At 36.0% G+C, this 16,681-nt stretch overlaps 1 protein-coding gene across 3 annotated transcripts in view; it reads right to left on the bottom strand.

Moving 5' to 3' along the window:
* The window catches only part of LOC150101351 (methionine synthase-like), an 815,136-nt gene extending 802,513 nt beyond the window's left edge, over window positions 1-12,623 (bottom strand). For all 3 annotated transcript variants that reach the window (XM_090400909.1, XM_090400910.1, XM_090400911.1), the window contains exons 1-2: window positions 12,538-12,623; window positions 8,507-8,578 (exon numbers count right to left, since the gene is read on the bottom strand). The gene's annotated coding sequence lies outside the window, so the exon portion shown is untranslated. The remainder of the gene's footprint in view (window positions 1-8,506; window positions 8,579-12,537) is intronic.
* Window positions 12,624-16,681: the final 4,058 nt, after the last annotated feature.

The raw sequence follows: 16,681 nt of genomic DNA, 5'->3' as shown, positions 1-16,681 counted from the left end.
TCACTGTGTCAGCTTCTTTTTCTAAAGTCTCAAAAAATTCCTCCACTTCTACCTCAGTAGAACTTTCTGTGGGACCATAGGCACAAATATGTCTCATTGTCCAGTTCCCCATTCTCATATTTGCCCACATTACTCTACTTGAGACTGACTGCCATTCAAGAAGATTAGTCTCGTATTTTGTGTTGAATACTATGGCTACTCCTTCTTTTCCTTAATTGTCATTGCCTGAATATAACATTTTGTATTTATTGCTCAGAAAGATCTCACTAGTTTTTGTCTTTTTTTTTTCAGTCACCCCTATTATGTCAATCTGGTACTTATCTAATTCCACAGCTAGCTCCATTTCTTTTCCATTCAGGCTTCTTATGTTGATAGTACCGATCTTTAACTCTGGTGATGTTGAGTTGGGGTGTGTTTTCAGATTTGTTCCAGTAGTTGACTTTTCGTTGTTTGCCCTGGTTCCCTGGTGAAAACAACGGTGGTCTTGTTTAACCAGGCGACGAGCATGAAATTTTGTCATGTTGTACCATCGTTTTATATTTTGGTTTAACCAATAAGAATACAATTTGGTCAAGCTAAATCCCAAATTGCCAGCTCATCCTCATTCGTTAAGTATCGAGGTAGATACCCAACAGGGTGCACCACGAGAAGGTAAGGATAGGATATTAGGTTTGAAGCCCTGGTCGGTTCTCTGCATTCCTTTAAAGGCTATGTGGGGGTTTCCTCTCAGTTATACAGCTTTGACCCTTAAGCACCCCTTGTTAATATGGAAATACCATAATGCTAAATTTAAATTTTATGCATCAATGCTATATAATAATTCCTTTCTGACTCACTACTCTTTAATTATTAGTATAATAATGTTTGTTGTAATCTTACTATATGTAGACACTGCTTTCCTTGCCTTATTTTGTATATACATATGTTAACGTATAGTTATCTATTTATGTACTGCTGAAATCTTTGCAGTAATTTTGTTTATATGTAGATACTGCATCACTTAACATACATTTTGTGTATGCATCTTATTTACTACTTTATTTTTCAAATAATCATGTAGTGTTGTAGGACATCTTTCCCATTTTTGTACTTTCTAGTAATTCTATTTATGTGTATTGCTAAATTCTGTTTATACTGCATTGGTAAATTTAATTTTCATCCATGCATATTGTATAATAATCCCTTTTTGTCTATTTTTGTACTGCTATAAAGGCATCTATTATAATTTTACATATATATGTAGATACTGCATTCCTTGGCTTAGTGTTTCATATATTATATATTAACTTATATTGTTAACAAATTTTGCACTACTGTAATAACCTCTGACCTTGTGTTGCTGTGATCTCTGCAGCAGTTCTGTTTACCTAGAGATGCTGCTTTGTGAAACTAGATTCTTGTAGAGACATATTGTTTACAATTTTCTGTAAATGCTAATGTTGTAACCTTTAGGCACAGTATGACCTTTGTAGTTTTTGTGCCAAATAAACTATAAACCAACCAACCATGTATGTGATAACAACACTGAGTAACATGAGCCAAGTAATGACAAGAGCTGTTCTGCAGCTCTTGTCATCACTTCTTCCCTGTGCTGTACAAGCTCAAGTTGGAGTCCCATGTTTGATGTCTAGCCCTGGGTTTCTGGAGTATGTAAAAAATAAATAAAAGCACCAAAAAAAAAAAATATATATATATATATATCCTAATCCTAATCCTGTGGCTTCCTCTCTTTGAGAGGGTTGCAGCAGCTAATTACTAGGGAGATAGTGGCGCAAGGTGGATTCCTGTTGCCTTCCTTACTGTAAATATTTATGACTGTAACCTGTGTGTTCACGGGGCTGGTTTGCCTGCTTGCAGGATGAAAAACTCCAGATAAACTGGTGGAAAAATCCCGCTGTCCATGCTCAAGACCGGCTAACTTGGCTATTTCTGAGGAAGATCCTTCAGCTCCTGACGTCGTTGACAGTAATTGAACCTAGGACACTCCTTCCTCAGATATATGGTTGGGAAACGCAAAGCCACTAGGCTAACCGTGCGGTATATATATATATATATGTATATATATATATATATATATATATATATATATACCGCGCAGTTAGCCTAATGTGTTGCGAAACGCACCCAACTGAGTTTTTTCACCACAAAACTATGGTTTTCGTCCCCCAGAACAGGCAAACTGACCTTGTGAAACACATGCTTCTACAGACATAGGACACCTCCAGGAATAAGGAACAACCAACCTATACGTAGGATTCTGGTTCCGAATGCCTACACAGTAAAATGCGTAGGTCTAAGCATGAGCATAAATTAAGATAGGATAGGATACTATGTGTATTGTAATGTAGCTTAACTCTTTGTATACATATATGTACTGCAGATATGATGACCTTCACATAATGTAACTATCCAAGATCAAAAACTTGGGTAGTTACTTGGTTTATATTAAATTGAAGCTAAAATCCTAACACAGTAGTTTATTATAATGAACAGATACTTCATTTTTGTGTGTTTTTATTAATTTTATACGGACACAGGCTCTCAGATAACCGACACAAACATACTGAGGATTTGAGAATTAAGAATATGGGCTCACTCTTAAAAATATGCCAGTTAAACATATAAGGCATAAGTAGGGCTAAATGTGAAGTTCTTACTAAGATCCTGAATTACCATCAAATAGATGTAGTTGTAGTACAGGAAACTCACACTAAGGACGATCTAGATCTCCTAATTAATGAGAGGGGAAAATATATGGTTACAAGATGATTAACTGCATAAACCATCCCAAATATGGTGTGCAACATATATAAAAAATGACATTTCTAATTATAAGATCTGTGAACCAAGTACCAGCAAGGACATATATAGTGTATCTATTATAATATCTGGTTATACTATAACCAATGTGTATAAACCTCCTTTAGCTAAATGGCCTGATCAAGTACTGTCCCAGCAACAACCTCCAAGCATAATCCCGGGAGATTTCAATAGTTATCACTCCCTTTGTGGCTAATAGAAAAGATGACCTAAATGGTACCCTACTAGTGAACTGGATGGAAAATCAAAACCTCTATCTGATCTTTGATGCCAAAGATAAACCGAGCTTTCTCTCCTCTAGATGGGAAAGAGGATATAACCCTGATTTGTGCTTCTGTACTGCAGACAAATATGGCGGCCAAATTCTCATTCTCTAGGAAAGTATTAGACAGTTTTCTAAATAGCCAACATTGACCTATAATCTATAAAGTAGGCCTAAATATTCCAATCATAAGAACAATATTAAAACCTAGGTGGAACTTTCTCAAAGCTGACTGGGATTCTTTTAAGAAACAGGTTGACACTGTAATAAGATTCATAAAGCCCACTGTAAACAATTACAATAGATTTGTTGGCATTGTTAGTGGTGCTGCCAAACGAGCCGTTTCAAGAGGTTTTAGGAGAGAATATATCCCAGGCTGGAATAGTGAGAGTGAAAAACTGTATAAAGAATTCTCTACTAATAATGACTCTACAGTAGCCACTGAGCTACTGAAGTCTCTTGACAATGCTAGAAAAGACAAACGGATTAAAACAATGAACAATTTTAATTTTACTCATTCCAGTCAAAAAGCTTGGTCCCTGATTAGGAAGCTTGACCCTAATACTAGGACTTCTGGTAAACTACCCGCCATAGATCCAAAACACATTGCAAAGCATATAGTCTCAATGACTAAATATCCTCAAGATAAAGTAGCTACGAGAGAGGTGAAACAAAAACTAAAATATCTCAAAACAGATATTCCACCATCATCACTATCTCAGGCTTTCACTTCCCAGGAACCTACCCAGGCAGTTAACTCATTGAGGACTGGGAAGGCGGCTGGACTCGATAACATCTACCCTGAATTCATTAAGAACTGTTGACCAAAAACTATTCAATGGCTTACTGCTATGTACAATAATATCCTGGACTCTGACATACTTCCATCAATTTTTAAAAGATCTAATATCATTGCTGTCTTAAAACCTGGCAAAGCCCCTACAATTGCTTCCAACTACCGTCCTATTGCCTTATTAAGTATCTGCCTAAAACTTCTTGAAAGAATGCTATACAACAGAATTTCTTCAAGTATACATAACAGAACTCCACAGGAACAGGCTAGCTTCAAACCTGACAGAAGTTGTTGCAATCAAGTACTGGCCTTGACAACCTTTATGGAGAACGGTTATGAAAAACAATTGAAAACAATAGAGGTATTCGTGGACCTCTCTACTGCCTATGACACAGTGTGGAGAGAGGGTCTTATCTTAAAATTCCTAGAAACTATGCCATCACCAAAACTAGCCAACCTAATTAAATAAATGGATACAAGTATCTCTCAATGAATCCTAAAGTAAATTCTTTAAGATTAAAAATGACCTACCTCAGGGGTCAGTTCTTGTCCCATTGCTCTTTAACTTATATAATAGTGATATCCCAGAGACAGCATCACGGAGATTCATGTATGCTGACGATATTGCCATTGCAACTCAACATTCAACATTCCAAAAAGCTGAGAATACCTTAACTGAAGATCTGGCTGTACTTGATAAATACTTTAGACGATGGCGATTACAACCTAACCTGAACAAATCTGAAGTAGCATCCTTTCATTTAAGTAATATCCAGACCAACTATATCCCAAAAGTTTACTTCAGAAATAAACAGGTGAAATTTAACAATCATCCAAAATACCTAAGAGTTACCCTAGACAGAAGTTTGACATTTAAATATCATCTAGAAAATATTGCCTGGGAAATTAAAAACTCGTAGTAACATAATGCATAAACTTGCTGGCAGTGTGTTGGCATCAGCACCCCAAGAAGTACCAGCAAGTTTATGCATTATGTTACTACGTGGCTAACACGTAATAACATGCATTATGTTACTACGTGCTCCTGTGTGGCTGAACAGCACACATGCTTCTTTGGTCGATGTCCAGCTGAATCAAACTATGAGGATAATCTCTGGAGCTTTAAGATCTACTCCTGGCTACTAGCTCCCAACTCTCAGTAATATAGCCATTCCCTCGCTCCGCAGGATCCAAGCCTTAAGCAAACTATGGACAACAATAATTGGAAACAGTTCCTTGCCTATCCACCAAGACATTTCCTTCCATACTTCACAAAGACTGAAATCCAGGCACCCTGCATGGAGGACTGCAATACAAATAAATGACCAGAACTTTGACCTATGCGAGTCATGGGGAGAGTAATGGTTTCAACATACTTCCAATCTTCAAATACCCATCACATATCTGACATCTCATCTGGAGGCTTCAATCTCCCTAGACATGAATGGACCACTTTAAATCGGATCAGAAGGAAGATGTAAGCATCTCTTGCATAAATGGAACTGGTCCGATACTCCAAACTGTGAATGCGGAAGAGGGATCCAGACTATCAATCACGTTGTGCTTGAGTGCCCGGGCTACTCATTCTCGGGTTCTAAAGAGGACTTTTTTAAACTAACTGCAGAATCCCTGGAGTGGATCCAGGATTTAAGGATTAAGCTCTGACTCCTGATTCTTAATTTTGATTGTTAATCATTTCAACCTAGTGTACCCCTTTTAATATGATTTTTACAATTGTTTTTATGCTGTTTTATGTAATTTATAAGTTTTATTCTGAGACCTGTACATCATATGCTAAATAAATAAATTAATTTTATATATATTTTTATATTTTTATTTATTTATTTTTTTTTACATACTCCAGAAACCAGCTCTAGAAACCAAACATGGAACATTTTCAAGCCACTTCAGACTTCCAATAAGCAGGGTGGTGGTGGTGGTCTCACACTGAGTAATGAAATTCATCTCCTGCATAAACATAATCAAAACAATCACAACCATCCATGCCTATGGTGGGATTCAAACCTGCAGCCTACTGGGTGGAGAATAGAAATGCTAATCACTTGGCCGACCAGGTTGGCATTCTCTCCTTCCTCTCTTAGTTCCTGGTCTATACAAAACTCCCTGTTCCTGCTAGTTGGCCTACTATGGAAAAATCAGATACCATCCACACAGAAGAACATAAAAAATACATCTGCAATTATGACTATAGTCAATCAGGACTAGCAGACAGTGTTTTAGGTACCACACATAGTCATTGGGAAAAAAAATCCCCATGCTCGATTGTAGCAAGTTCAGACAAGACTTTTTTTTTTTTTTTTTTAGAATCTGCAATTGCCCTCAAACATAAGCCTAACTTGAATAAATATGGATGTATAAAACTTCCCAAGATATGGAAAACATTAATCCTCCAAGAACCCGGTTTACGACTGAGGCTACCAGCAAGTACCCAAACAGGGCCGCACACCTAGTTAGATTCTGGTCTTTCATCCACGTTTCATTTAGTTGTGTGTTTATGTGTTACAAATTTTATATTGTACTCCCTGAAGATGTGTCAGTGACTGAAACAAAGTATTGAAAGAATTAACTAGTGTTTTAACCTTTTTTAGCTGTTTTACTCCATTAAGCCTTCACATGAGCCTTATTTTTTATTGCAACATTTTTTATGAGATGCTGTAATGAGATGATTCATGCAGATAGCGTTCAATGTTTTTCATCTGTGAGTTAGCTGGATTTTTTAGTAATCTTAACGAGGGCATCTAAAAAATAGTACCTCTATTATCTTCTAATTCCAGGTAAAGACATTAATCCTCCAATAGTCCCGTTTACAACTGAGGCTGCCAGCAAGCACCTACAGAGGGCACCACACCTAGTTACATTCTAGTCTATCATCCATGTTTCATTTAGTTTTGTATTGCCTTTGTGCATGTTTGTGGATTACAAGTTTTATATTGTAATCACTGAAGATGTATCAGAAACAAAATATTGAAAGAATTAATCCTTTCTTAGTGCTGTTTTACTCATTAAGCCTTATTTCTGAGCCTTATTTTTTTATTACATTTCTTTACGAGATGGACAGTAATGAGATAATTCAGGCAGATAACATTCAATGTTTTTCATCTGTAAGTTGTCTGGTTTTCTTCAGTAATCTTAATGAGAGCATCTAAAAGCAGTAGTTCTATCATCTTCCAATTCCAGGTTAAAAAAAATAATAATAACCACTTTTTAATTTAAAAAAAGGGCCAGTGTAGCTCAGTAAAAGTGGTGCTTGCGTCCTCGGCGCTTGGTCACTTGAAGTCAGACTTAAGTTCAAGTCTAGTCGCTGACTGGAGGAACTTTTTCTAAGCCTTTCTTCAACCAATTCCTGAGTTAGTCGATCTCTGGCATGGGCAAGCGGGTTTTTTCCTCCCAAAAACTCGGGTTTTTTATCCCATAAACTCAAGAAAATCGACCGAAGTACCCACATTATTTCAGACAGTAACATATCTTGTTAGGGTTAGGTACCAAGAGATGGCAGCAGTTGTTTGCCAGCCTCTTCATCGGTGGCTGCTATAATTAGTGATAGACATGGGCCAGCTATTTCTGATTGGCTACCGATGGAGATTGAACTGCCCACTCAGTCTCCAAAAGCTAGATAGGGTATAAAGGCCTCGCCTACTCCCTATAATAAAATAAAAGACGTTAGCTGATTTTTTTTTTTAATTAAAATTTAAAAGAAAACTATTTATTCAATATCTGACTTTTTTTTTTTGTTAAGTGAACTCCACTCATGAAAGGTTATACACCTATCATACATTTCGATATCATGGGTAGGATAAGGGTTACATAATCTAGCATGGTGTGCTTTTTTTTCTTTTTTTTTTTTTCAAGTCACTTTAAAAGCACCCAATTAACAGGGTAGTGATCTCATACTGGGAAACAAATTCATCTACCACCTAAACATATTCGCAAACATTCATGATATAGTGGGATTTTGACTGTGAAAAATGGAGAACAGTGGCACTATTCACTTAGTGTTTCCAGGCTGGCACTCTCTTATCCCATTTTTTCATTATTCATGATAAATAACAGAAAAGGGAATGATATGATTAGAGAAGTATAATTAGGCAGAGAAATTTAGCTGATAAATATTGAATCAAATAATTGTTCACACTTTTAAAGTATAACATACTTTAAAAGTGTGAACAATTATTTGATTCAATATTTATCAACTAAATTTCTCTGCCTAATTATACTTCTCTAATCATATCAATCCCTATTCTGTTATTTATCATGCTCTGCAATGAGCCTGCTCAGTGGAGGGACAGTGATTATAATGATATATAACCTTATTATTATCATCACATTATTATTATTATTATTATAACTGATTAACAATAATAACATTATATAAAAATTAAAACAGCTAAAAATCATCCTATACAAATGAAGTGAAGAATGTTAATATTATAATAGTTTATTGACTGAATCTTGTACTTTCTATATTTCCTGCCTTATCTTAATACTTTTAATGGTGTGTGTGTGTGAGAGAGAGAGAGAGAGAGAGAGACTGAGTGAGTGAGTGAGTGAGCAAGAGAGAGCTTTTTTTCCTATGAACAAAACAGAGTATCATATTATTGCTTTACACTTACCTAAAAAAAATACTTGACAAAACGGGGGTTTTTTTTTCTGCTCCAGAAGAAATTTAAATTAACTTGGTATTCCTATTAATTCAACATAAATAAAAATATATTATTTCCAAATATTGAGATAGTTTTATTTCATTCTTCACATAACCTCTCAAACACTGCAAAAATTTATATTTAAAAAAAAACACCTACTGTTTACAAGTAACACTGGTCAAAGTCTAATGCACACTTTGCCTCTAATCTTCCTAAACACCTAACTGAATAAGATGTTTATGTTTGCTTTTATACTACAAATCAATCAGATCAATCTGTAGTAGACTAAATCTGTTCTACTGCTACAAAAGAAATTTATTGATAAAATAAAGCCATATATAGTTTAGGTCAACTATAAATATATTTTTAAATACTGCGGGAATAAATGACATAAATAATGTAGCTAGTAAAAACTTATAAGACTTCTTGTAACAAACTTCTTGTAACTTTACTTATTAACAAAAATCTTAATAAGTAAAAAAAATAGCAAAAAACAGAAAATCTTAGTAAAACCTATACATCACAAATGTACTCTGTCCTGTTCTTATATGGATAGCTATTTTGAATGTAATCAAGTTTAGCAGACCAAGTGTACAGATATAGCAACTTGAAACTTTATTCCTTTCTATACTTAGTGTTGTTATTTTCTATTATGATTTTAATATATAAACATTTATCTTCATACACACCTAAAGGTAAGCAAGCAAAAATGCGAAATTTCACAACTCCAATGCTCCACTTTCTCACCCTTGCAATGAGTCTCATTTCATCAACTTAGGAAACAGATTTACCTTACCTCTGACCTTAATCATGACTACACAATGCACATCTAAGTATATTATTATTATTATTATTAGCCAGGTACCTCAATGAAGTCCTAAGACTCAGAGTTCTCATTAAATGTCCTATGCTAACAAATCCTAAAACTTGTTAGTGAACCTCCTGCAATGAGTCCTGAGACTCAATGTGAGAAGCCAACTAACCATTTATTCACACCATGCCTCTCTTTGAGATCAATCACTCACAACTCCCTTTGGCTCATTCACCACTTTCCTTGCAAAAAAAAAAAAAAAAAAAAAAAAAAAAAAAAAGGAGATATAAAGAACAGAGTACCATTCAGCAAAATGAGAAGTATAAGGCATAGGCTAAGTAAGGTGACAAATGTAGTGAAGGAGAAACTTCGATATGAAAGGAGATCGGCTGAAACAGTAAAACAAAACCTTGGAGAATTCTACAGTTTGTCACTAGCAGAAGAAAGGGTGAATTAGGAAGACAGTCTTTAGTTGCTGGAGATGAAACACGAATATCACATCTGCTGAAGGTATAGCAGGAATGTTCAATGAGTATTTTGTCAGGGTATTTTATATGGTAGATTAATGTTAAATAACAATAGGAAGGATGACAGAATGCTACTGGTTCAAGAATGGGAAGTGTTTAGAATATTAAGTAACCTTGATATTAATATGGATGTGGAATTAGATAGGATATCACCACATATATTACAGAAATGTGCAAAAGAGCTGGCATTGCCCTCGATGTGGTTGTTCAACAGAAGTCTGGCAACACAAACAAGCCCAGAAGAGTGGAAAGAAGGAAAAATACTGCGACTAATCCTACTGCATCCAAATCAGTAGTATCCAACTATGGGCAGTGTGTGTGTGTATCAGGTGTAGTACTGACGACGTGAGAAACTAGTTAGAGAAAGAATACAAACCTGGATTGATGAGAATGGAAATCTTTCAACAGAGCAGCATAGGCTTGTTAAAGGAGAGGTCTTGCTTTAGTAATTTATATTTTATAATAGTGTGACTAGTATATTAGATGGGGGAGATGCTTATACAGTGATTTAACTGGATTTTGCTAAAACATTTGATAGAGTACCACATGATAAACTACTGTTGAAACTGAAGAAGATAACAATGGATAGTCATTTGGTAGCTTTGGCTATAGGGATGACAGACTGATAGCAGTCAGCAAACTGGATATCGAGGTGCAGTGTCCCAAAAAAAGAAGGTGATGAGTGAGATACCACTACTGTTTAATTTATATATCACTGATATAGTTTAGGGTGTGTGAGGAAATATTCAGTTGTTTGTTAATGATATTAAATCAAAAAGAGAAATGTCAGGAAGTTCTGATGTGATGTTGTTACAAGATGATTTGAATAGTTTGGTGCTTTCAGCTATAAAATGGAGATGCTAATTCAATGTTGTTAAATGCAAAGTTATACACTTTGGCAAGAGAAGAAGATAGAAAGAGATATATCATATTGAAAGAACTTTGCTTCAGGAGATGAAGGCAGCAAGAAATCTGGAGATCTTGATAGGAAACTGAAGTTCAGGGGTCACATTGTGAAAGTAAGCATTATTATGGAGAAAACTGCTGGAATAATGCAAAGAATGCTGATGTGTATGGATGAGGGTGATAGTTATGAGAGAGGTGATAGAATGTGAAGGATTTAGTATTTTCAGGGAAGATAGAGAAGATAGGATGGGAAGAGGGGTACTGCTGATGATAGTGGATGAATTGCAGCCAAAAAGAAGAGAAAATAGGAGGGAGGGTGGCTGTTCATTTGAAGCAGACTGTTGTGAGATCAAGGCCAGTAAGACAAAATATACAGTCAGTTGTTGCTATAGGCCAGAGGGTTCAATGAATGAACTGGAAGACAAGCATCAGCAAATTAGTACAACGAGTACAGGTCAAGTTACTATTATGGAGGACTTCAACTATGGAGATATTGATTGGCAGGAAGGAAATGGAACACCTAACCCCTACTGAGAGATAATTACTTGAGGCAGCATGTGATGGAAGGAGTGAGAACTATCCATAATGCCTCCAATTGGCAAAAGTATAGTCTTGAGTTGGGAGACTGCAAAACAAGATGAATATTCTGTCAAGAAGGGATATATATTGAACTACAAGGCAGATGATTATGACAATCTTAGGAGCAAGCTTAAATCTGTGCCATGGCATAAAACACTGCAAGGGAAGGATGTTACTAGTGCATGGGCGATAGTTAAGGGGCATCTAGAGGAAGCAATATTAAACTGTATACCTAAGGTAATGACGATTAATCAGGTAGGAGTTAGATGGATGAGAGCCTGAGCTACAGAAGAAAAAAGAAGAAAGGTGACAAGCAACTATATGAACAGTACAAGGTTCAGGCAAGAAAGGTGACCAGCATGGTAAGGAAGGCAAAATCTGATTACGAGAAAAATCTAACTAAGCAGGCCAAAGAAAATTCCAAAGAGTTCTTTCATTACATGGCAAGTAGAGGAAGAATGACTATGAAGGATTAACCATAATTATTATTATTATTATCATTATCATTATGTGACACCTCCAGTGAGTCCAAAGACTCATCGAGGGAGAGTGTGCCAACAGCATCGAATGATTGAACCCCTTCCAACCGCGCTCAAACTTGCTTAACTTTTTGCATGAGCCATTGATAGCAGAGGCTCTACCAATTGACAAATGAGTGCTTATAGTCATGAGATCACAGAAGCAGATAAAATAGTTGAATTATTGAGTGATCACTTTGCAAGGGTATAACGTTACTGCTGTAACATACGTGACAGACACTGATGTGGGAACAGTGGTAGATGAATTGGAGGTTCTTAGGATATTGCAGGATCTCAATGAAAATACAGCTGTGTGTGTGTGATTAGATGGGATATCAGCTTAGCTTTTGCGAGAATGTGCAAGAGAACTGGCAATGCCTGTGACTAGGCTCTTTAATTTATTTACTAAAATAGAGAGCCAAAATGCTCCAGTTCAGTGATGCAAAATTTATACAAGCAAAATGAATATTAAATCCAGCATATTTCAAAGCCAAATGTAGAAACTGTAAAAATAATCATAATTAAAATTCTGAATATTTTTACGAATTGTTTATTAGTTTTGTTTTCATAACACGCATTGTCGGCACTTGCGATGTGCCCGTTATGGGATTGTTTTGTCCAAAGTGATATGTAAAGAAGTTAAAAAATTGATGTACTTACTAGATTTGATCTTTGTATTACTTAAAAGAATTTGATTGTGGTTTGAAATATTAAGTTCTGTGTTTTATGAAGACATTCTCTTGTCGCTAACGGATATAACGTGTCAGCCATTATACAGTACTTAGTTTCTGACTTTCGTGGAGTGCGCATGCTCGCGGAGAAGTTTTATGGAGTGATTGACAGCTGACAAGAGAGCGTTCGGTATCTGGGTAACGGCTGTAAACAAGATAGCGTTCGGAAGGAATTTAGAATACAGGCCGGCGGGTTTTTTAGGTTCAGAGGAACTTAAGTTTTTTAAGTGACAGTCGGAAGAAAATTAATAGTATATTCCGAAAAAGGAATCGTGGAACTATTAAGTTTTAATGTGGAATAAGTATGTGGATAAATAAAAGGGAAATATTGCTATAAATCGTTTTAAAAGGAATATTGGAGGAAACACTGATTGAAAGATTTATAGATTAAGAAAAGGGAATCGTAGAACTGTAAGTGAATTTTTTTATTGGAAGAGTTAAGACTGTCATTAAGTGTAGTGAATAAAAGAAGAATTTGCTATTTACGTTCTAAAGGAATGTTTGAGAAAACTTTGATTAAGAAGTTTCATCAGTATTAAGGACGCCTGATCTGACTATTATTTCTACTAAAAAGAGACAGAATTAAGTCAGGAAGATTTTTATGTGTGCTACATGAGTGATGAAAAAGGATCCTGTAAAATTAAGAATAGAGTCATATATCTTCTGAAAAGGGCAGAACAGAAGAGACAGAGATAGAAACTGGCTATGAACATTTTGTCATTTTGAAAACAAAGTGTTTAGTCTTAAGTGTAAGTTTATTTTAAAAAGGCCTTGGATCCAATTAATTTGTAGTTATAGTTATGTAATATTGTTTGAAGTGTATATATATTGTTTTAGTTTTATTAAATGTGTTTATTTTGTATTTGGTCTTGAGTCAGTGATTAATATGGATTCTGAAAGAAAGAGTTAAGATCATTGCACCAATTGGAGTGAACCCTTGTGCACATAATAAAATATAGGTACACTCCGAATAAAAAAAATAATTATTAGAAACGGAGATCATTCTTTATGGTAGGATTAATATTAAGATAATATATATGAATATTTCCTCAATATAAAAATCCACCAATTATTAACAAAACCATGAAAGCTTATGGAAATACCCTCCCCAGCATTCACGAGTTGTCTTAGTGCGAACTACTTAAAAGACATAGGCGCTGCCCAAGCATCTATAAATTAAAGATACCAAGAAATTATATACATGGGTTAATCCTTGATCCAAGTGTAAGCAAACAAAGTTTGCACCTGAAATATTTTCAGGACTGGGGAAACTCATATATAGAAGCTGATGACTTTACATCACTTGCCTTAGTATCCCATAATGCAAAGCCCATAACCTTATGGGTATGTATAATGCTATGCATTATGAGAAGGGGGGTCACTACCCAGACCGGTAGTGAGCTTATCTCTCCAAAAACTCGTGATCCCCCAGATCACCCAACAATGAGTGACCCGAAGGGTCTTTTAACACAGCATCATTTCGCTCACATCATTCTCGTCAGTGGGAGCCAGACTCAGAGGTGATATCAATGTTGAAGTAATGCTGAAGTCATAATTTCTTATACAAACATCTATCTCTAATCCAGAGTATTTTAATAATAAGGTGCGACATCTTTTGGCTACTCATATAAGAATAATGCCAAATAAGAATAATAAAATAATACCAAAGTCATATAAATTATGCATTATTTCAACATTGGTATCACCTCTGAATCTGGCTCCCACTGACGAGACCTCAATAAAGGTCGAAACCAGTCAGGGTAGTGACCCTTCTCATAATGCATAGCATTATACATGTCTTCAAGGATATGTGCTTTGCATTATGGGATACTAAGGCAAGTGATGTGAAGTCATTAGCTTCTATATACGAGTTGCCCCAGTCTTGAAAATATTTCAGGCACAAAGTTTATTTGCTTACACTTGGATAAAGGATTAAACCAAGTATATATTTCTTGGTAGCTTTAATTTATAGTATAACCAAGTGGAAAAACTACCAACAAGCATCTATATATTCATCTTTTATTAGTTCATTTTGATAAGGTTTTACTAGTTTGGCAGCTGTTTTGACTGTTGTTTCTCTTCAGAGACCAGGCAGAAACCTTACGAGAGCAAAAACTCTCATTCAGAACTAAGAAACTTGAAATGTCAGAGAAATGTATTTTTTGTAAGTGAACTCTTGGTCAGTGCATAAAAGCTCTGTGGTCAACTTACCTTATGAAAGTTTCAGAGTTTCTACATTCAGCTTTGAAACAATGCTGGATCTAATAACCATTTTGTTTATATAATTTTTCCTCGCTGAACTGGAGCATTTTGGCTCTTTATTTTAGTAATTACTTTCACACACCATCTGAGAGTTCGCTTACGAAAAATACATTTCTCTGGGTGAACCAACCAGTTAGAAACAGGTGTCAAGCTAGTGAAACCTTATCAAAATGAATTAATAAAAGGTGAATGTATAGATGCTTGGGTGGTGAGTATACCTTTTAAGTAGTCCACACAGGCAACTTATGAATGCTGGGGAGTGTATTCCTGTAGGCTCTCTGGTCAACTTACCTTACAAAACTTTCACAGTTTCTACATTCGGATTTGAAATAATGCTGGATCTAATATCCACTTTGCTTACATAATCTTAAGTCTCTGCTCAGGTAGAGTTCCAGGATAGTAGAAAGAGGGCGAAATAATTTCCCTTGCATAAGAGAGGTTCTAAGACTGCAGTAACAAACTATAGATCAATCAGTAACTCAGGTGTAGTGTAGTGGTAAAAGTACTGGACAAACTGGACAAAAAGAGAATTCAATAATGGGTGGATAAGAATATGTTACTGTATGATGGACACAATGGCTTTGTGAAGGGTTGGTCATGCCTTAGTAATTTATTAATTTTTTATAACTGAGGATTTTGCAAAAGCATTTCACAGAATACCACAGAGAACTCTGTTATGCAAATTAGAACAAATGAGGAATGATATCACACTGGTTAATATCAAAATATATATAACAAATCAAAAAGTGGTATATGGATCGAAAAAATCAATGCAAAAACGTGATTAGTGGTGCTGCAAGGCTCAGTGATGGGACCATTACTGCTTGTACATAAATGATATAGGAAATTTTGGAGTATTTCATCCTGGAGGAGTCAGTTTTAATGCTAGAGGGTTGGGGCAGATTCGAGGTTTAGAGGTACAGGAGGAGAGTGTTTCAAATACCGAGTACTCTGGATGTCAGTAAAGCTGTGGGACTGGATGGTATTTCACCACGAGTTTTGAGAGAATGTGCTAGGGAACTGACAGTGCCTTTGACCTGGCTTTTCAATGAAAGTCTGGCTGCGGGAAAGGGGCCCATGGAATGGAAGGAAGGTAAGATAGTGACATTGCATAAGGGCGGTAGCAGACTGGAAGTATCTAATTATAGGCCAGTTTGCATGCCATCAGTAGTTAGTAAGATCTTGGAGAAAGTAGTGAAGGGCCGTATACAGCATTGGGCAGATGAGGGTAATGTTATCTGTGAGAGTCAACATGGATTTGTAAAGGGGCACTCTTGTTTTAGCAATATGCTAGCCTTTTATGATAAAGTTACAAGAGTGTTAGATGAGGGAAAGGCATATACTGCCATTTTCTTTAGACTTAGCGAAGGCATTTGACAGGGTCCCACATGATAAGCTGATATTTAAGTTGCAGCACATGGGTCTGCATGTCAGATTGGTCAACTGGATTCAGGATTGGCTGTCCGATAGGTATCAGAGAGTTGTGTATGGTGGGGCAGTTTCAAGGAAGCAGAGGGTTACAAGTGGGGTCCCACAGTCTCAGTACTGGGACCTATATTGTTTAACCTTGCCATCCACTGACGATGTCAGTGGATGGCAAGGGGATATTCAATTGTTTGCAGATGATGCGAAGCTGGGAAGGATTATCGGTAATAGTGTAGATGCTGCAGCCCTGCAAGAGGATTTGAATAAACTAGACAGATGGATGAATGAATAGAGTGTGGTTTAATGTAGCAAAATGTAAAGTCTTGGGATCAAAGTTTAACTCTTGGGATCAGAGCTAAACCTTACTCCACACAACTCACCTCAAC

This window comes from Typopeltis vanoorti, chromosome 11 (assembly GCF_054136105.1).
Source record: "Typopeltis vanoorti isolate ZY-2024b chromosome 11, IOZ_Tvanoo_1.0, whole genome shotgun sequence".
In the NCBI taxonomy this organism is placed as follows: domain Eukaryota; kingdom Metazoa; phylum Arthropoda; class Arachnida; order Uropygi; family Thelyphonidae; genus Typopeltis; species Typopeltis vanoorti.
Note: the sequence above shows the minus strand (reverse complement) of the source record. Positions and strands in the feature narration are given on the sequence as shown.